Source organism: Erithacus rubecula (assembly GCF_903797595.1).
Source record: "Erithacus rubecula genome assembly, chromosome: Z".
Taxonomy (NCBI): domain Eukaryota; kingdom Metazoa; phylum Chordata; class Aves; order Passeriformes; family Muscicapidae; genus Erithacus; species Erithacus rubecula.
This window is the reverse complement of record NC_136661.1, coordinates 6,348,614-6,370,832: the sequence shown is the minus strand read 5'-3', so window position 1 is coordinate 6,370,832 and position 22,219 is coordinate 6,348,614. Positions and strand designations below refer to the sequence as shown.

At 36.5% G+C, this 22,219-nt stretch overlaps 1 protein-coding gene across 2 annotated transcripts in view; it reads left to right on the top strand.

Moving 5' to 3' along the window:
* The window catches only part of JAK2 (Janus kinase 2), an 87,546-nt gene that overhangs the window by 7,552 nt on the left and 57,775 nt on the right, over nt 1-22,219 (top strand). The gene's annotated exons all lie outside the window — the stretch shown is intronic.

The following is a 22,219-nucleotide window of genomic DNA, read 5'->3' as shown; positions in this document are numbered from 1 at the left end:
TTTCCAACAACCAAACTGGGAATATATTCTTCCCCCATTTTGTTTAAAAATAACCATGTGATGATGAACTGTGATTGCTTTAAATCCTTAAACGATACTGTGACCAGAAACAGGTTGTTCAGCTCATGTAATTGACTGAGCTTTCATTCTTTAATGAACTGCACAGTTTGAAAATATGTTTTGTTAAATTTATTTGGTTGCATAACTTTTCTTTATAAGTAGTGCATTTAATAATATCAACTGTAGTTTTTTCCAAGAATTTCCTATGTTTTTATGACATTTCAGTTCTAGAAATGCAGGATGCCAACAGTAAGTTAAAAATTACTATAGTTGAAAATTATAGCCTTTTGGCATAAGGTAATTAACTAAAATTCAAACTCTAGATTGAACTCATTAAGTTCCATTTCTTCTTACATAAAAATGCACCATAATGTGTCTTGTTTAGTAAAAAACATTAGTGCAGAGAACTGTTCGGCTCCTTGAGTGATTAAACACGTGGAACAACAGTTTAAAAAGTAAACATGCAACATAAGTGGTTTATATTAAATGTTCTCTTTAACTTCCATCATAACTTAAATATATTTTTAGTTTGAATAAATAAATGTCTGGCCATTAGATTGCTGAGTACTTAATTATGTATTATATGCATATAACACATATATTCCTATTTGGGAGTTTATGGGTTTGTGGTGGATGTTTTTATTTATGTTTGGAGATTTTTTTGCCTTTTTTTGTTTGTTTGTTTCTTACTAATGTTTGCTCTTTTTGGTGAGGAGCTAAGTATAAATGTAATGTTAGAACACTTGCTTCTGTTTCCACTTCTTGTTGGTTTATATTGCTTCTTAAAGTTCATGTTCCTGACTCTTTTCTTATTACAATGACCTAAATTATTAGGCTTTCTTGATTATAAAATATTAAGAGGAAAGAAAATCCCATTGTTAAGCAAAATAATATCTTAATTACTTCCCTTTTAGGCAGAGGTATATTTTCAGAGGTAGTAAATATGCATATTATCACTGCGGTGTTATTGGTTGAAACAGTATTTCACTTATTTCTGGTTAAGAGGAAAATCTCATTTTTCATCAGACAGTTCTTCATAATACATTACAGTGATTCTAGAATACTTACCTGTTGTTTGATACAGTATGTTTCTCATCTAGACAACTTCCATTTACTCACTGAGCCTTTAGAGAAAGAAAGTAAGCAAGCAAAACTGCTGCAAATCCTTTTGCTGTCAGGGAAGTAAGATGGTAAATCATTGTCATTGATGACACTTACAGGAGAAGAAAGAGAAACAAAGGGAAGAAAGTATTAAAGTCTTCCTGGCAAAAACACAAGATGCAGCAAAGAGGTGAAATGGGCTTGTAGACTCATTTGGTAAGCTTACACAGCAAGTGGTAGGGGAAAAGGTTTATTCAAATTGTTAGTTTGAACTTTATAATATGAATGATACTGCACGAACAAGATAACTATTTGGAACTTACAAATACAAGGAGATGGTCTTAGTCAAGGACACTGGAATATAATATATATAGAAAATATTTATAAGGCTATAAGCATAATATAACACTGTTTCTAAATGGTTATATTTCTAGTGTTATTAGAAAAGGAATTTTTCGGTTTTATCACAATAGCAGAAATACTTCTGCATTCCTTTGTTGGAGTAGTGAAAGCATGAGGTGAATTTACAGACAGAAGCAGGAACTCAGTAGGATTCTGGGAGTAATATGGGTTTAAAGTAAGGAGAGAGCAGGAATGTAAACGGCTTTATCTCATCATCCCTCTGATGCCTCTCTGTTCATTATCTTACTATGTCTTTACTCTTCTTTTTCAGAACTTTTCTCTCATTCATCCTCCTCTCTCCTGTTGAGGCTTTGTTGCTTTCTTAAAATTCTTCTTCTGGTCCCACTAATAAAATAGCCATTAACAGTTCTGCTCTGAATCAAGTAGGTTTTAAGATTGCTTTCTGATCTTGACAGTAGTCAATGTCTGACCCACTTGGAACCCAACTTCATGCCCAAATATCGCCAAGTGTTTTGTCTTTCATTTCACATTGCTGAAACAATCTTTTATCTTTCTGGATCTCAGATTTACTATAGCTAACTCCCAGTCAAGTTTTGAGTGCCTCTGGAAAGAAAATGGGAAGAAAATAGAATAACCAAAAAGGACTTTACAGCACATTAAATATTATTAGATTTAAAAGCTGAGCTAAACTATATTAAAATTATCTATGGGGCCGGAAAATTGATTTTCAGTTGGAGGAGAACTGTTGCTGGTTTTGAAGAAATTAATTTTAATGCGTTAGTGGTAAGAACAAATTACTTGTGAGAAGCAGGTTGTGAAAAGACTCAGTTCTGTAAGCCTCAGTGGGTAAGAGTGTGGTATTTTGATTAGAATTTCTTTTGAAGTGTGAGGAAGGAGAAGTATCGATATTTTGACTGGAAGGAAAACAGAAACTGGCAGGTTGCGTGTTAGTGCATGAAAACTGCTGTTTAGTCTGAATGCAAGGGTGATGATAGGAAGACAAAATGTATTACAAATCAGGGAAAGAAAATACAGATGGTAGGTAATTAAGAAGGCGCAAGAAACCCTGAAATTAGTTCTGTTGGTTAGAGCATGATGGTAAAAATGCTGACCTTGTGGGTTCAATCTCTACACAGGTCATTAACTTAGGACTTGGGCTCAGTGATCCCTGTGGGTCTTTTCCAACTTAGTGTACTTAGTGATTCTTAAAGTTGTAGGTGTCCTTGCTTCTTTGACTCTGAAGTGTCACAAAAGTGTACTGAATGTTCTGTGAAGTGTGGGTAGATGAGTGGTTCTGTATGGAAGTACAAACAAGTGCAAGTCCTTGTGTGTTTTTAACTTTAACTGCTATTATACATGTTTAATTATTTCAGCAGTAGTAACCTTTGGAAAGTACCGTGTAATATCAAATTTCAGTGAGGCTGCTGTGTTGAGAGTTGAGATGTCCTTTGTGATAAGACTTTGGAAATGTTCTTTTATAACCTGAGCATAGACAATTGATGTAGGACAAGATTGATTTTGGTAGGTGTTTGAAGCAGGCATTCATGTTATCTGCAAGTGTTTTGCTCGGTTTCGATTCATCATGGTTAAGATTCACCATAGATACTTTGGCTGTGTCTGAGCACTAAAGATTTTATAATTTAAGATTTCGTCTAAATTTTTCACTACTTTTTTTCTAGAAAATGGTGTATCTTACATGTGTAATCTTACACATTACTTTCTTCTTTTTTTTTATAGCTCATTTACAGGGAAATAAGCAGAAATATGTATTTCAGATTGTAGTCCTTTCATTTTTTAGGTCATGTGATCAAATAAAGTAGCAGCTTAATAAACATTTTATTTATGGCACCTCCATCTATTAACACAGATCTTATAGAGGATTGGTTTTGCAATTACAGTTTGTGATCTCTCATTTCCTGTTTGTTCCTCCATACTTTTATTTGAAAGTTTTATTTTGCCTGGGTAATGGATGAGGCCCTTTTGAAGTCATAATTAAAATATTGGATCATGATACTTATTCACTGGGTGAATTGCTGCATAATATAGCTGCTTATTACTGAAATAAATGACATACCCATAAGTACACAGCTGTAAATACAATGTTTACTGTAAAACGTTATATGATTCTGTTGTTTTTATGAAAGGGAATCTTTAATAAGTATCATTGCATACATACATAACATTAGTTGTTCTGTATTTTAAATTATGATATGCCTCTGTTTCATGGAATATTGGAGTCAGTTTTAGGTAATTATTAGAATTTCATCATCTTTCAGAATGTAATAGAACATTTCAAATGTGTGATGGCTAATGCTACTGTTTCTGCTAGTTTCAAAACATTTATTGAAAAGTATTCTTGGTGTTCAGCAAGTAGATCATCGAAATTCTACTGTTGGACTAGTTCACACAAAGTCTGGCTTTAGCAAATCTCATTATATGATTACAGCCATACTTAAAGTGTTAAATTGTGTGTACAAGTAATGAAAGAAATGGCAGGTCAGCTGTGGATTACACAGACTATGTCGGAATGTCAGTTTGGTAATTTGTCTGTCTTTTCATTTTTGTCCTTCTAACCTGAAAATCCTCATTGATTTAAGAACATCATGTTTACTGTCAAGACTACTATAACTAGAACATTTATTTGGAACAGCTGCATGATATCTAGATTTGATAACAGCAACACATCATTTGACATCTGCAATGCTGTGTTTCTTTCACACAAAAAACCAGAAGATAAAAAACCCTTATGTATTTTTTAGCTCACTAATAGTTCTGGAACTAATGAAACTGGTAATCTAAACCTAATCACAGACAGAAATGAAGCAACTTGCAGCATACAAGTAAAAAAAAATTGGCATGATTACATGAAAATTACTTTTCTAGAACCTTTTTCTAGATACACTTCCTTGCATATTGTAAGTTTTATATAAATTTTAAACTTGTTTCCCCATTAGAAGTCACTCTTTGAGTGTTGCCCATTTGCTGATAATCCTGTCTTTTAAAGTTCAGTTGTCACATAAATAGGCTGATAAATAATTTCTACTTGCAGTGGATTATTTAAAATTACCAATTTGAGAGCCGTTACACAAGACGACGCTGCAGATTATCAACTCTGAAAGAAATTTGCATGCTCTTGAGTGATAAAGAAATTAAATACCAGGGAGACCTGGGTCTTTTGTCTTCTACCAAAAGGGAAAAAAACCCCAAATCTCTCAAAGGGGCAGAACAAGTTCCTTTGAGGAGCCAAGCTGCTAGGAAAGGAAAGAGGAAATAGGAAATGGAAAATAGCCTGAATAAACAAAGGAAAAAGAACTTAAAGTGGGGAGTTTTTACAAAATACGGAATAGAGCAAGAATATGGAGTAAAGTGGGAAGAAGAAAAGTGAGTTTCTCCTCCTTTTTTTCCTTTTGTTTTTTTTTTCAGGGGAGGGAGAGGATTGTGATGCATAAAAGAGAAGGGAGGAGCAAAAGCAGAAAAAAAATTGAAGGGAATTTAGCTGCCAGCATAATTATAGTACTGCTGGAATAAATGCTCAACTTGAGAAGCATTTAGAGGTTTTACAGGACCAATACAAGCAATGTATTTGCATTTGTGTGGTAAAGGGGAAATTATTTAAGCACTTGCCCAAGTCAAGCTACTGCATTGAAAAAGCTCCTGAAATGAAGGACCAGTGAGGGGGCCCTCAGTAGCTGAACAAAGGCAGCACAGAAAGAACTGATTAGAGAGCAGCTATAGCTCTAGAAAGGCAGCTGGACTGCATGTAGGATTGCATTGGATTTGTTAAAGAAATAAGATGTAATGATATTTCATCTGGTTTGGTCATAGTGAAAGACACCCTTGTTTCAATAACATGTCCATTCACCAGGATGTGGGCTCTAGTGTGTGAAGCCTTTGACTGCCTAGCTGGTACCTCCTGTGTTAGTGAATTGGCCAAAGTTTCCTACCCAATCTATTGGTTAGTCACAAACACATAAAAGCAGAGTGAAAAGGAATACAATCATGCAAGTGTTTCTGTGTTTGCTTGGTTATAGAGTAGAATCACTGATATGGTGAGGTAGACAGCATTAATAGGAAGGGTTTGGCCAGGCTGGGATGAGAAGGTATGTGGAAGCTTACTGTTAGTCTTACCAACACCTCCTACAAACAAGAGGATTGAGCTCCTTGAGCAGAAAACACTGAGGAGAGAGGGGTTAAAAGTTTGGAGTACTGATATTTTCTTCTATATCAAAGGCCTAGCAGACACATCCTTGAAAGGCTTCACAAGATGGGATTTTCAGTGCTGCAGTGATCCTCTTTTGACTGAGTTGAAGGACAGCTGAATTAACTGAAGTCAGTAGATGAAGAATGCCAGTAGGTTTTTATTGGTCACTGTTTTATTTCTTGTGCTTCTGCTGCAGTGAGGAGTGGGTATTAAACTGGCAACATCATCGCATCTAGTTACTCATTATTGTTACAGTACTGAAAGTAATTTGAAGAAATACTTGTAGAGGATATAACATATAGGTAGCTTTCATCAAAGCAAGGAGTCTGTTATTTGATTACATTCACTATAAAATAAGGTCCCTAAAATATTAAGAATGAAAGAGTAATCATAACTGCAAATGTTCTTACAGCCATTGAAGTGGTTTTTAAGGAAATGTTTTGAAGTGTTTTTAAAGAGGATCTGCATCTGGATCACTTTTTTTTTTTTTTTTTTTTTTTTGGTTCCTCATAGTGAGAAATAACCAGACTGATATGCACCTATACACCTATATGCAAAAGATTCAGTATTGTCACTACAAAGCTGGTTTCTGCTCTTTTGGGATTCAAGTTGAAATTTACATTAGGTTAATATGCATAAATCAAGTCAATAGTCAAGCACGTAAACTCCCACATCTTACTGAGGTGCAACTTGTTTAATTAGATTTTTTTTTTTTTCTGTGAGGATTCAAATATTGTTTCAGTTCTTGGACTCTCAGTCAAAGCCTTGTGAAAACAGCAAAATTTATTTTAATTCATATTAATTAAACCATTTTCATTTTTCATGTCGACCTGATACAGATTTGAGTAATATGTGATTCAGGTAGTAGCTTAATAAATTGAAGCAGGTTCTGTATGTCTTATGTTTTTATTTAGCTTGATTTCTGAGTTATTGCTGAGTTAAATAGGTTGCTGAAACATCATTCTAGATAAAATATCAGATGGAGCATTTTGGAGGCTGGCACCATTTAGCATCCACTGGATTTGTTACTTTGGCAACATTTCTGGTAGCAGGTCCTGTTTATTGTTAAAACCTTGAAGTTCTTGGTCTAAGTTTAACAAGCTTCTTTGTCCCAGAACTCTCCTGCAATGTAAGCTGAATGTTGAAGAGATATGGGAAAACTTTCATATCCATTTCCACTCAAAACTTCTAAAGATAACAGAGGACTAGGGCCTGGAGGACAGAATGAAAAAGATTATAGTCCTTGCTTGTATTCATTGGCAGACTGGGTTGCAGAGACATACTTTATTGTCTAAGGGAAGAAAAACCTTTAATCTCCAAAAATTTTACAATTAGTAACATCTCTTCCATGCTAAAACGGATTCTCTGAAATTTTTTTGTCTAATTGACATTCCTTGCTGGTTGATGTAATCCCACAATGTATCCTGGTTAAAAAAAAACCCAAAAAATCACCTTTTCAGAAAAAGACTGTTTATTTCCAGAAATCACTTTGCATCTGTATGTTAGATTTTTTTTTCCCATGTACAGATTGAGTTTGTTGGTCACTGATGTTACTTGGAGTAAAATATTACTTTCTCTCTTGTAGTCTAGCAAAGTCTGTTGTAGAGTATTATGAAACGTCCTTCAAGTTTGAGGGAAGGGGTTCCCTCATTTTAAAGTTTGGTCTGCACTACTTGGAAAAAAAAAAGTCATGTTAGCTCAAAGAAAGTTTAAAACCGGAACCAGCTACTTTATGTTTGTTTTTGTTGCACGGCAAAGTTACTATATAAAAGTAGAATTTTGTGTTGTTGTTCCTTCTTTCATATGCAAGTCTTGCAATTGTTTTGGAGACTTTTGCAAGTAATAAGCTGTTCCAGCAAGCTTAGTGTTTGTGTCAAATATGTGCAACTTAACAGAGACAGCAGATGTTTATGAATGATAGCTTTATTCCTTTGATATAGTCCCAAATTTTTGCTGTTGTTAAGCATTTTTATGTTTGTAGTTTGTTGTATAGATAGTCTTTCAATTAGAATAATCCTAAATAAATGCAGATTCTGTAAAACCGTGTGATTTTTTTTTTTGGATTTCAGCCAGGTTGTATGTAAGGTTCCCACCCACGGTGACTAAGTCCTTTATTTATTTGAAGTATATAAGTGAAATAGAATATGCGTAATGCTTATTTTATGTATGTATGTATGAAGAACACATAATCTAATCCATATATGTAGAGAGTATTTTAAGATATGCTTACTAGTCAATTACATTGAAAATTTGTATTCAATTTAGCTCTCATTATACCAGGAGTTACTGTGATTACTGCTTTTCAGGACAATCTAATTATTTCCTAAGTGTAGCCTGCATTTTTCTTGAGTTTTTAACTTAACATTGATATCACTGAAATGTATGTTTTTTTAAAAAGAAAGTTCTGTTTGAAAGGCTTCTGTCTGATTTTGTCTGATTGTGCATTCCAGTTCAAAGCTTCTTAATTCTAGATCATTCCAACACTGGCATGCTGGAAAAAGCTCAGTGAAGTACCGCCAAAGATGAATGCAATGGGAGTACACAATGTACTGTGGGCTGAGGGAATTGTGTATTTTCATTTGGAGAATCTAAGGAGACATTTGTTTATTGTTTTCAACTACCTGATGGGAGGCTATAAAAAATATGCAGCTGGACTTTTCTTTTTTGAAGGTACAGGGTGTTTGGGTGAGAGAAAACAAACACAAGGAGCATGGGAAATTTTTGCTAGGTATTAAGGAAATCTTTTTCAGCAGGAGGACGGTCAAACACTGGAACAAGCTGTTCAGAGAGGTTGTGAAATACCCACCTCTGAACATGGTAAAAATTTTGCTAGGCAGGCTTTGAGCCTGGTATAATTTGACCCTACTTTGAGCAGGAGATATAGACCAAATGGCAACCGTCCCTTTCAACTATATTAATCTGTGATTACTATTATTATGATTATTATTATGCTAATTTTTTTTCACTTTCACATGTACTAATTGTGACTTTCAGTTTTGTTGCTGTATAAAAATGGTGTATTATTTCACACCAAAGAAAATATTTGCTTAAATTGCACCTGTGTATGAATAATCGTACCATTAGGATAAATAATATTGCTTGGTTTTGATTCCCTTTTGATTATTACTTGGAGATTCTAATTAGTGTATCTGACCACCTTTCTAACGTGCAGGTTTTTTCCTGTTTCTCAAAGTGGAATGCAATGGGATATTAAGTATAAATCCCTGCAAATGTCTGCTGAACCTGTATAGATATTTGTGGTTAAATTTAATGCCTCATTATGTAGAACGTATGTTCATGGCTTTTTTTTTTCTGTACAAAACCTTTTGTTTTTGGATTTTCCTTGAGTGTTTTTATAAGAAAATAAAAGTTTCCAGCTACAAACTAGCTTTTTCTTAACTCTGCTGGTTTTTCTGCAGATTTAGAGAAACTTTGATTTTCTGTGGTGCATGTTGAAGTAGGATACATTTTCGAGGTGGTGTACGGCAGTTAGAGTGGAGTATGTTCCTATACATGTCTCTGCATATATGCTAGCAGTGCTGTGTTTTTGGAGTGAAAAAATACTGAAAAATTTTAAATAGTACTAACTGAAACTGGCATACTGAATGTTGTGCCAGTACAAAGACAAGTGCTGAGCAATTAGAGAGTAATTAGGAATACCAGGTGAAAGAGAGAAAAAGACTTTAGCTTTCCATAATTTCACAGATTTAACCTAATGTGAAACCACCATACTCATAAATTAGGCTGCTCTAACCATAATATTTAAGCCTTTTTCTTCCATAGTAATTCAGTACTAGAGTTAGTTAGTAGTTAAATAATTACAGTAACCTTAGGTTTTGGTGATGTTAGAATAGCAGTGTGTCTGATTTTGTAGACATTCAAAATTAGTTGAGCTGCTTGTTAATCTCTGAACACAGCTCTCTTACAGGTAAATTTTCAAGTAAATGCCTTTGGTTTGCCATACTTATATTTCTTTGGTGTGTTTATAGAATAGGTATCTTTCACGATTTCTCTGGTTTTTAATGGGATTTGAATGGTTAAATCTGTCTGTTTATGTACTGAAAGATAGCATGTAGAAGAGTTATTTGGGAAGTTGGGGATTGAAGTGAGGTTTCTTTGGACAAATTACATGTTGATCCCTCACACATTCAGAAGATTTTATTTGAATTTGCAGTAATGTTAACACTTGCCTCCCCTGCTTCCACAGCTTTGCCATCAGCTCATGTATTTCAGTAGTGTAAATTGTATTGATGTTTTAAAAAGTGCCACTTTCATATAAGAACTTTTTCAGAACTCTTCATAATCGCATTCTTCTCGTGTGTTGCCAGGAGGCCTTCCACTTTAGTATGAGAATTGAACTCGTGTTTCTGTGGGTTCAGTTCTCTTGTGGTTTGTCAATTTGTGTGTATACCACATCTGCATGTCTTATATCTTACATTGTTAATTAAATGCTGCCTTCTGCTATTCCCAAAGGTCTGTGTTGACTGGTGATTTGAGATGCAGCTTCCCAGTTCATGCAGCTCTTTCTGCTGATCAGAAGCCTGTTTAATCAGTTATGCCTCAATAAAAGCACTGCCAGGATTTTTCCTTTACTTTACACCTGTCTTTTCCTTCTTAAGGGTTGGTTGCCTTCCTCCTCAATTCCTTTCAAGATCTCTAGATAATTAATTTAGGTAGTTCTGCCTCATCCCTTGTTGTGCTCCAGTGTGTGTCATTGTCCTTGCCAAATGGATTTGCAGTACTGCCTGATTTTGCTGCCATATTCTGTGTCTTTCCTGGGAGCAAAATGGCCTGCATGCTTTCTTTTCCTTTCTTTCCCTATTTATCCATTATTTTAGTATGGAGTTGTTATTTTATGATGACTTGTCTGTCTTAGGCCATGTAATGACTACTCATGTATGTATTTTTTCTTGTCTGAAAATATCTATCAGGTGCACTGCTTTGAGTTTGGTTTAATTCCTTGGTTTGATTCATGAGTGGCTGATCATCATTCTCTGTCTTTTAAGTTAGTAAGTTACTCTGATTGCCTTTCTCTTTTGGGTCACAGAAGAAGAGTGCTAGTCAGTAGGATGGGAGAAAGAAGGAAACTGTAGAAAGTGACAAGAAAACATTGAGAAAGGAAACATCGGAGGATACAGGAGAAATTACATGGAAATGAGGATTGAATGTTTTTAGGGTTAATCACTTGGGGAGAAAACAGTCAGAATTTTTAACTTTATTCTAGGACCTTAATATCTTCTGGTCTGGTGATTTTCGTGTCTGAAGGGACAAGAACTTCTATCATTTTTCACAGTCATAACTTGCTAAGACTGGAAAAGATCTGAGATTGATTCCAACCATTAACATAGTAGCACCATGTTCAGCACTAAATGATATCCCTATGTTCCGCATCCACATGCCTTTTGAACACTTTCAGGAATGATGATTCCACTACCTCCATGGGCAAGCTGTTCCAATGCCTGACTACCCTTTCAGTGAAGAAATGTTTCCCAATATCCAATCTAAATCTCCCCATGTACAGGTTCAGGACATTTTCTCTTGTCCTGTTGCTTATTACCTGGAAGAAGAAGATACCAAACCCCACCTCACTATGACCTCCTTGCAGGTAGCTGTGGAGAGGAAGATGGTTGTTTTAAGGTGCTGCTTGTCAAGACCACAGAGCTGGTCTTTAAAATTCATCTTGTCTTGAAATATTTGTGAATCTTGGATCACTATGAAACTACCTTGGGTAGTTGTTGTGGTAGTACTGTTGTGGGCTTGGTCTACTCCTAAGCTCTTTTCTGGGCACTTATTCTTGACCACCTCTAGAAGAACTAGATGTGCCTTTGATCTCATCCTCTATGCTTGTTCTGAAACAAGTGAACCAACGAATGGCTCAGAAAACACGTACTGAGAGAGATTTAACTCTCAAAATCAAATTGCCTGTTGTAGTTTAGGTAGAGAAAAAATTAAGATAATTGTTCCATGGGCAGTTGAAAATTAGTCTGAAGTCAATGCACAAAACATTGACAGTAGCTGAGAAAAGACACAGACTCAAAGAGTGCTTAAAGCTAGAAGGGTCCACAGTGGGTCATGAGGTTCAACCTCTCTGCTCAAGCGGGACAATCGCAGAGCACATGGTGTGGGATTGTGTCCAGATAGTCCTTGGATATCGCCAGCAAGGGAAGCTCCACAGCCTCTCTGGACAATCTATTCCAGTGCACAGTCACCTGCAGAGTAGAGAAATTCATCCTTCTGTCCAAGTAGAACTTTTGTTGTTGTTACTTTCATTTTCTCATCACATTTCTGTTTCTAGTAACTTGTTCTTAACTCAACCTGTGGTTGTCACCTTTTGTGCCTCCAGTTCTCAACTTCATCCTGCCAGAGTGGGAAGGGAAGATCAAACAAGTGGTGTTGGTTTGGGAGAGTTCCAGTGGGGACACTGAACTGAAGGAGTACCATTCCTTAACCACAACAAATGTTTTGAAAAGGAAAAGATGACTAAATACATCTAGTTAGCTTTGTGTGCGTTAAATCAAAGCCAATCCAAAATGGCTGTAAATGTGTTTTCATAAATAAGCAAAAGAACCTTAATTGCTGTTGCTAAATTATGTAGAGATTTCAAAACTGGGGTTGAATTTACAGGTGTTAGATAGCAGTTTGAGGGAAAGAAGGAGGGAATGCTTCATATAGCTGAAAGAAACAGAAGGGGTAGACTAAGAAAGAAGTGTTTCATAACCTGGTACTCCTTCATTGTAGAAGTAACATTTAGCAGCTCAGAAGACTAGGATCAGGAAACATGAAAGGCCAGAGAATGGTGAAGCAAGCATGTGCTTAGGAATTCAGGTTTTGAATCAAGAAAGATCCCTGGTTTGAATCTTCAACAAAAAAGGGAGGAAAGGAATGCAGTTAGGCAAAGGCTGTAGTGCAAAATGCATGCGACAAGATACCTTTATATTGATGTGTCTGTCCAAAAAAGGAGGCTTTTTTAGGCTTTATTGCCAAGTTCACATACTTGAAAATTATATGACCATAAGCACTAATTTATTTTTCTCATACTGTCTATGAATATCACTCTGCAGAAGTTTTATTGAAAGCTGTTGTATTGTGGTATGTCTTCAGTGGGCACTGGGCTTCAAGCAAAATCCAAGGAAGAATCAAATAGTAGTAAGAAGGAACTTGTTAGGCTTTACTTTGTCAGTTTCTTTCCCTGTTCAGTAGACAGTTGAATCTGGGCAGTACTCGATAAGAAATTTATGTCACATACTGGTACTAAAGGAAAATTAAATTTTTGAAGCTCAACACATTGGTAGTCTAGGGCAGTTTAATAATCACAAAATAATTTTTGAGAAACTGTTTTTTACTGTGATAATGATCACAAAGCTAATACTTCACTGATTGTAGTACTGCCTACTATTATCTATGGACACTGCTGAAGGCTTAGGCATATTGTAGCCAGGCCTTTTTTAAGAAAGTAAACTTTCTTAGCTCTAGCCAGGATTTTTCCCAGGCTAGAGACTCTTTCCCTACTGTAAACCTAAGTAAAAAAATCATAACAAAAGATAAATACCTGCAAAGTTCATGGGAAAACCAGGGAGAAGAGGTGGCTCCTTTTCTAACCAATAATTTATCTGTATTTTGTTTTGCACAAACTGCCTTATTTAAGGCAATGACTTCCTTTAATAAACTTCTGTTTCTTGCTCTTTCTTACACCAAACAAGAGAGTGTCTTGTTGCTGTTTTTTCTTGCCACTCTTTCTTATGGCAACAATTAACAAAGAAAACTTTTGCATTTTAAGCAAGTACTTGAAGTAGAAAAGCAGTTACCTTTAATTTGAATTCTTTTGAAAAAATTCAAAAAAAGAACTATTTTAAAGGCAGGTACCTGTCTCTAATTTCCCATAAATCCTTCTTATGTGTTATGATAATTGTGTGTAAAGCAACTGAGGGAAGGAGATGTACTGCAAGTGTGTTTAATTAACTTTGATGGCTGAGTAGAGGAAACATGCGCTAACATCCCACATTCGCATGTGGGAAGGTTTGTTGTGTGCTCGATGTAATACAGCCCTTTTCAAACTTAAATGAGCAGAATGACTGAGAAATCACGCTGTGGATGGGCCTGTATTAACTTAGCATTGACAGGTGAGAATCAGCTAATTGTGTTGCTCTTGCTTTTAGTGCATCTGAACATCTAGGTTTGTTTCTCTGCAGTCTGTGCTTCGACCTCTTCAACTTTGTATGGCTGCACAGCCGTCAGACTCATTACAAAAGCAAGGTGTGTTGAGGTGAAAGCTGTGACAAGACACAAGGAAATTACAAACTGCTTCAGAAGCTGTTGGGGGCTGACTGTCCTTCAAGACCACGAGTGCTTTATTAGGGCATTAAAACTTGTAGTAGTGATTTTATGTGTTTGGCTAGAGAAGAAACTGGCTGACACGAATGTATTTTACAAACTAATGTGTGTGACAGCTGGCACAACTTGCTGAAACGTCTTCACCACCCTGTTAGGCTGAATGTTTTAAAAGCACTGTATAAAATTACGTACTTTCCTTCCACAAGGAAGCAAAACTGGTTTATCTGAGCAAGGTGTTTGCACAGATTGCCCAAGAAAAGTTTGAGCACATGAGAAATCCATACCTCTGAGTTTATGGACTGTGTAGAACTTTCTTCAATTCAATTTTATACATACTTATGAGAAAACCAGATGTTTGTATTCACTGTATGTTCCAGGTAATAAGGAAATTACACAGCTACTTTGTTCTCGCTCCATTCTCTTTGAGAGTGGCAGAGCAGAGCATACCCAGCTGGAACCACAAGGATTAGAGCAGCTTTGTTCTTCTGGAGGATTGCATTGTTAAAAGTATTTACTGTTCTGGTTTCTTTCAGTAAGGCTAGTTGGCTCTGCAACAGGTAACACTTGCCAGTAGTTGAGACTAAACAATCTTTATTCTATAAAAAAAGCATGCTATATAGGCACAGAATCATAAAAGTTGGGAAATGTCTCTAAGATAAGTCCAGCCTTTGACTGAACACTACCATGCCCCCACTAAAACTGTAGCATGAAGTGCTATGTCTACTCATTTAAACTCCTCCAGGCATGGTGAATCCAGCATTCACTAAGCAGCATGTTCCAGTGCTTAACCACTCTTTCATTGGAGATTTTTTTCATTATACCCAAGCTGAACCTCTGTTTGCACTACCTGAGTAATTTCCCCTTGTCCTGTCACTTGTTACTTGGGAGAAGAGACTGAACACTGCCTTGTAACAGCCTCAATTCTCATAGCAGCTATGTAGAAATACTGTCACCCTGAGCCTCCTTTTCCTCAGGTGTTCCTCACAGGATTTATGCTCCAGACCCTTCACCAGTCCCATTGTCCTTCTCTGGACATGTTCCAGCACCTCAGTGGCCTCCTCATAAGAGGGCCAGTACTGACCACAGGGTTCAAGGTTTCACCAATGCTAAGTGCAGGGTGCATCCAGTGCTCTGATCCTGCTGGTACATGGCCTCTTGTGGCACGGTGGCTGAAGTTCATTAAGAAATAGCAGTCACTTCTACTGGTATTTTTTCTCACCCCACAAATGGAAAGATTAAAACAGTGATTTGAATGTCTCTGTTACCCCGGTCTTGCTCAAGGCTTTATTGAAAGACTCCTTAAACCTTCTCCTTTTGATTTTCTTCCCCGAATTAGCTCCTGTTGTCTTTGGATTTTTTTCCCCATTAAGGTATTTTCTCCTGCTTCTAATTTTATGTCACCTTTAAATGTTATTTTTCTAGGTTTTGTTCTAACTTGATGAAAAAAAGGCCTGATAATGTCAGCAATAGGAGGGTGACACTTTAAATGCTGAAAGGCATTAGCTATACTTGTGCTCAAAGGCATGAGCTATCTATGAGGTTTCCTTCCCATGTTTAAGAGGGAGTAGTGACTGAAATCTTCATCATAAAGTTCCTAATCACCACCCCCTGGGGCTCAGCAATGTAATCTCTTCCTCCATCAACTTTTTCCAGCCCACTAAGAGAATAAGTAAATGCTGCTTGGGGAGTGACTGAAGAAATATTTGATGAGACTTAAGATTATCAGTTCTCCCTCCCTGTAGATGGGGAGGGGGAGAGTGGGGGTGGGGAGGGGAATGGAATGCACTGAACAACCTGTGGTATGTTTTTGACTTCAGCTATTCCTGCTGCTTATTTCTGTTCACATGTAGCTTCTATTTGGACACCATGGGAATGATAAGTCAATGAATATCTCAGCCTTAGTATGGGAAGTGTTCTTTATCATATGCTCTGCAGTATTTGATTTGTTACCCTGCCAATGCTGGGCTGACTAAACAGAACCCCAGAAAACTGGAAAAGGGGTGTCCTTGGTGGTGAGTGACATAGCATTGGTTTAGTTGAATGAGTCTGGGACCTGATGAGGAGGGACCATATTTACCAGATATAGGAGGGGATTGGAAGAGTCCTAAATACTCTTTTGTACAAGACCATGATGTAGAGGTACAGGAGATTAAGTGGGAGAAACACCTATGCTTTTCCTGGTTTTCTTTATTTTTTTCTGACATGTAACTCAGTGCACTGTCTTCATCTTCCACCTGAACTGAGACTCATGCTTTTACTTAATCCTCCTCATGGAATATTGCCCTCCTCGGGTGCCTGCCACTGCTTCCCAGCAAATAATCCATGAGAAGATACTTTCTTCTCAGGAATAGTTGGACCTTCTTCCCAAATTTTCAATTGTGTTCAGTTATATTTCCAAAGTGTGTGTGTGTGTGTGTATATATATGTGTGTGTGTAATATATATTATAATAAGCATAATGCTCTGGATGAACTTAATTTTGGCAGAATGCCTTAATTTCCTGCATCTTTTTACATTTTTTCTGGGAATCAGATGGCATCCAGACTTTCAGTCATGTTCAGTTTTCCTATGCCTAGCAAGATGAAACAGGCTCTAACATTCTAGTTTTTTTTCATCAGCTTATACACCAGCATTGATTTCACCTTGTATGTATTAAGATTATGCCTGCCTTTGAATCATGAACTTTTAATTAGTTTTAGACAAGGTCAATTAATTTTTAATTAGTTTTAAAGGAGGTGGAGTAAGTGCTGAATCACTGAGGTTATTTCAGCTAAAATTTGAACCTGGACCCAATTGTGGGTGAGAGAGGAGAGGAGAATTTCTCTTTATTAGAAAAGGTTAGTTGGGAGGCGAAGTGGGGATGGGGAAAGAGGAGAAGCAGTTGCTTTTGTGAGAAGTTTGTGCTCAGACTTGGCATACTAATCTGTTTTTGGGTTTTTTTTTAATTACTTTTGACCTAGTAATGCATTCTAAACTTGATGACTATTCAACATCCAGGTTTTAGAGTAAGGGGTACTCAGATTTTTCTGACAAATCTGATGTTCCTCTGTGTCACTTTCTAATACGTGTCATATTGTCCTTTCTCTCTCAATTCATTCTCTTTTTCCCTCAAGGATTTGCTTGTTTTGCCTGTTGCTCACTCTTTCTTCTTTCTGATGGGGACCATGTACAGCACATAAAATGACCTTACATCTTCAGTGTGACTTAGCTGCTGTGCTTATATTACTCAATAGGACATAGTCTGAGAGGGGGATAATTTAGTTTTAGGAAGTTTCCATATCAGATGAGATAGAATGCTTCATCAGAGGAGGAATCCTTCCATTATTGTCTTGCTGCCCAGAAAAGCCTGTGTCTGGTAAAAAGAAGCTCAAGAACCACTTCTTACATTATTTTGATTTTTAGATTCTAGGTTTCTAAAATCCTTTGTCAATTACAAGAGTCATTTAACTGCCATAACCCCTACTGCACCTCTTTGTATCAGGTCTGGCAGAGATGGAGTTCATTTTCCCACAGGTGCCCTCACAGTGCTGTGCTTTGCATTGGTGCCTACAAAGGTGTTGGTGACACTCCAGTGTTTTGGCTGCTGCTGAGCAGCTCTGCACAGCCTCCTGTCTCTCCACCATTCCACCCTCCCACCAGCAGCCTGGGTGGCAAATCTTGGCAGAGGACAGCTGACCCAAACTGACCAAAGGGATATTCCATACCATATGATGCCAGCTCAGATATAAAAACAGCTAAGTATAGGAGGAGGAAGGGAGAGCATTGGTTATTTACAGTGCCTGCCTTCCAGAGCAACTGCAACATGTGCTGCACCCCTGCTTCCTAGAGAGTGGCTGAACATTGCTTGGTGATGAAAGTGGAGAATTGGGATTTTGTTGTCTTTGCTTAGGTGTGCAAACTTTTGCTTTTGCTTTACTAAATTGCCTTATCTCAACCTATGAATTGTTTTCCATCTCTTCTCTCACCTCTCCAGCTGAAAAGGGGAGTGGAAGAGTGGGCACCTGGCCTCCAGCCAAGGCCAACACACCAGACCCCTCTTGTGATTCTGCCTGCCTGTCTGAAGTGACAGGCAGACTCTATCCCAGCCTACACACCATCCTGAGATGTGGTCGTGGTGACATATGCTGCCTGTTTCTGTAGTTAGACCCAGTGTTAAATGGCGATGTTTGAACAGTTTTCAGGGAGGTGGAAAGGGGAAGCATCTGGTAAATGAAAACCTATAATTCCTGAGTGCAGATGGAAGAATAACAAGAGTGTGGTTTTGTAAGCTTGTTTTATTTACTGCTTGAAATAATGTGAAGAGCATTACATCCTACATAGTAATGGCATTTAGAATGGAGCAGAACCACAGTCACTAAAAATTTTGTTTCTGTTGTAGCCATGAGGAATATCTTGATGACACCTATGAAGTACTGAATAATACACACCTACAGCTTTTGATAGAATTGTTCACAGTAGTGTAACATTTTTTACCTAATTATATATTTTCTGAACTCCATAGAGTAATTGAGAATGGAGTTAATGAACACTGTGCAAAATTACTGTGTTGTGTTTCTTTGAGAGGTATTAAATATGTTGATATGTTACATCAATGTGTTTCCCTCAGTGTTTTTTTTTCCCTTGGTATGAATAGGTTTCTTCCTTATTCATGCCCTTTGTGTTGAACTCTGTGTGTTCATGAAAGTTTCTTTTTCTTTCCCCTCCCTGAGGTTTTCTCTAAATACTAAAGCTAAAAAATAAAACATGAGAAACTGTAGGAGAAGAGTTACAATAAAGGTTGAAATTTAAAACAGATTTTTTTTTTTTACAATATTCAAGCAATTTGAAGATTTTTCAACTATTTACTTTAAATGGAAAGAATGATGACATAAAGCCATCTTTGCAATGAAATTTTTTCTCTTAAATATTTTATGAAACAAAGACTTTTGTTTGTGCTTGGTCTACCAGTGGTTCACAGTGTGAGCCTAGGAAATTATTTAGACCCTTGTATTAGATCCAGAAAGTAAGAGACGTGCAGTGTTTTATGTAAAGCATCCCAATATTGAGATGCAGTGGAAACTGAAAATATTAGGGTTATTTTGTGTTGTTACAGACTTGCTCAAATATGTCTAGAATAGGGGAAGGGTTCTGGTGATGCTGAGTTTGTCCCTGACAGAAGTGTGTTCTCTTTTGTAGCAAAGCCTCATTGTATGTGTTTGTTTTTAACCAAGTTTGATACTAAAGAGTGCTATCAGGGATCTAAAAAATTAAGGCCTTGGTCTGACTTCTTTTGTCATTTGACTGGGTTTTTTAATATTTGCTTTTTGTCTGTGTGCTAGTCAAAAGGATGTAGTGTCCTGTGACTGTATGTATTTTAATGACATGAACATATTTTTTGGTGGATTGGCAGACATATATTGTTATGTGTAGTTTTGGCCTAGATGTAGGTGAACTATTTCTTGCATGTCCTTTCTAAGTACCAAATAAGAAAAAAAATGGTATTTAAAAAAAATGGATACTGTTAGATGTGGCAAACTCCAAAGGGCCATAGAGGGGAGAGGGATGTCCATTTCTAGGTGCTGGAATGCCTGATCAGAAGTAGTCTACTCAGACATTATTTATTCCTGCCTAGGATTTTTAATTTACTTTTGTTTGCTAATTGGAATAAATATTTAGCGAATCCAAGAACTACTAGTATTTACAGTGATTTGTACTTCTTTTAGAAATATCCTTAGGACCTCAAAGCATGCATAAATAGAGGAGAGACCATGGTTGGTTTTAACTTTGAGTTCATTTCAGTGGAGTTCAGCCATTTGTTCTGTAAATGTATGTACGGAACTTTACCTCTTAGAGCAACTTGGTCAGATGGAGACAATTCTTACTCAGTATACTTTGCAAATTACAAAGAAACTTGCCTGTAATAAACTGTGTTGCACTTGTATTCCAGACTTGGCTCCAGTTTATCTCATTATTTGCATTTCATGAAATAGAAAGTGTCAAAGTGTTTGCAGTATCTTTTACAGGCATTTTTGGGGGGCCTAGCTGGGTTTTTCATTGTATCATGATCACAGATTGCTTTTGTCACGTTCTACTTTACTTGGGAAGTGTTCTTGGGGGTCCATGCTTCTATGCAACAGCTAGTGCCAAAACCTGTGGAGAGGTATGAAATTCCTATTTCATCAGAGCTGAGATGAAGCTGCAAATAACTTTGCAGAATATGCTGAAAAGTTCTGTAGAAAACTGAAGTGGCTTTTAAGTCTGAGATGATCTAGGAAAGAGTCCTTCTTCTATAATTTAGAGAATGGAGTATCTTAGATTTTTAACAGATGACCTTAGGTAGAATCGAATTTCCTATCCATGAGTGGGTGTGAAAATAACGCTTCTGGACAAGATTAGAACAGTATGATTGCTGCGTTGGACTGGGGACTTGCAGGGAGAACTGAGGTGCCCTGGTTCACATTACTGAGTGCATATATCTGCAGAACTTTCTGGGTAAGTTCCCAGAATGCTAAAGACATGGAAATGTGGGTGAAAGGCCTAGACTTCAGGGCTGAGAGGCAAAACTGATGCTGGAGTTTGACTTAGGTACTGAAAGACCTGAGTGTTTTCAGATTTTTTTTCTAATTATCTGTTATCAGAAAGAATTTTAGGAGGAGTTAAATAATTGTTCAATGGGAATTTCACAATGTAACTTTTTTATAAACAACTTATCAGTTATTAAATAATGTTGTGCTATCTTTATTTTATAATGCCTTGTCATAAAGGAACTGATAATAGCACAATCTTTAACAGCACATTTTAAAATGCAGAAGAGAACACTGTATCTTCCTGTCTGATCTTCTATATATCATAGACCAGTCAGTTACATTTGGGCTTTCTTCCTTCCTTCAAGTTCAGTAACATAGGATTATCTTAAACCTGTTTTGTAACAGTGCGTCTGCTCTTCATATTTCAAAACCAGGAAATACAGAATCTACTTCTTAACTGGGTTTTTTAGTAGTTTGACACTCTTGTTTCTGAGAGAAAAAATGTTTTTTTAAATAAGTGTTTATTCTAAAGCTATTGTATAATCCCATTTAAACAGTTCATTGTTTTTCCATTGTGTTTTTTATTTCTTGAGTCTGACAGGTAGTCTGCTTTGATCTTTTCAATCTGTAGGGGCACAGTTTTAATGCTCTTGCCTTCTCCAATTTTCTTACAGTGTTTCAGGATATAATTTCAGAAACCATGAAGAAAGGTCTATGTCATTCTTGTTTCAGAACTTGGGGGAAAGGCATTGTGAATATAGGCAATTTTAAGTTTATTTTAATTTGGAATATTTTCTTTCCCTATAAAAGTGAAGTGTACAATTGAAATGTTTGATCATACTCAAAACAGAGTCTTGCAAGTACTGGATACACATTATGATAATTTAGCTTTTCTGCAGTGTTTGGGGAAGCCCAGTCTTTTGGTTTTTTTTTAAATATTCAAGGGAACACAGACTGTTTGAAATGTTACATTGTGAAGATATGTTTGTCTTAACTTAATGTTCCTTGTCGCATCTATTAGACTTTTGCAGAATCTCTGCTAGTGGTATATTTTATGAAAAACCTTTGTTTACTTTTAGAGCCTTGGGTTTTTGACTTGCATTTTTTTCTGACAATCTGCATTTATAGAGATAACATGATCTTGGCAAAGCATGTAGTGCAGTATCTTTGCAAAAACTGTCTGGTATTTCAGATAGGGAACAAGTGGAGAACTTGCAGGCTATTGATGTTTAAGGAAACATTAAATAAACTATCCAGCAAGTACATTTTCCTGAATTGTAAAGATAAAGCATCAGCATTGCTGTCGTAAGTTATTCAGCAATACTGAGCATTAACAAAGGATTTTAAAAAAGAATGTATTCTTTTGCAAAATTACCTCAGCACTTCTACGGAAGAGTCACAAGAAGGTGCAATATTTGTGTTATAATATCTCTCTGTATAATTACAATGTTTATATATTGATATAGATACAGATTTGTATATTGATGCAATAATTGAACTCTGAATCATTATTTGACTTGTGAATGCATTTACATAGTCTTGATTTTACTATTTAGTCAAACTTCTACAGAAATAATGTGATTTCATGTATTTCTGTGGCAGTTGCTTGAATATTTCTGATTGTTTCTTGTATGTCTCAGACCGTCTTCGTTATGTTT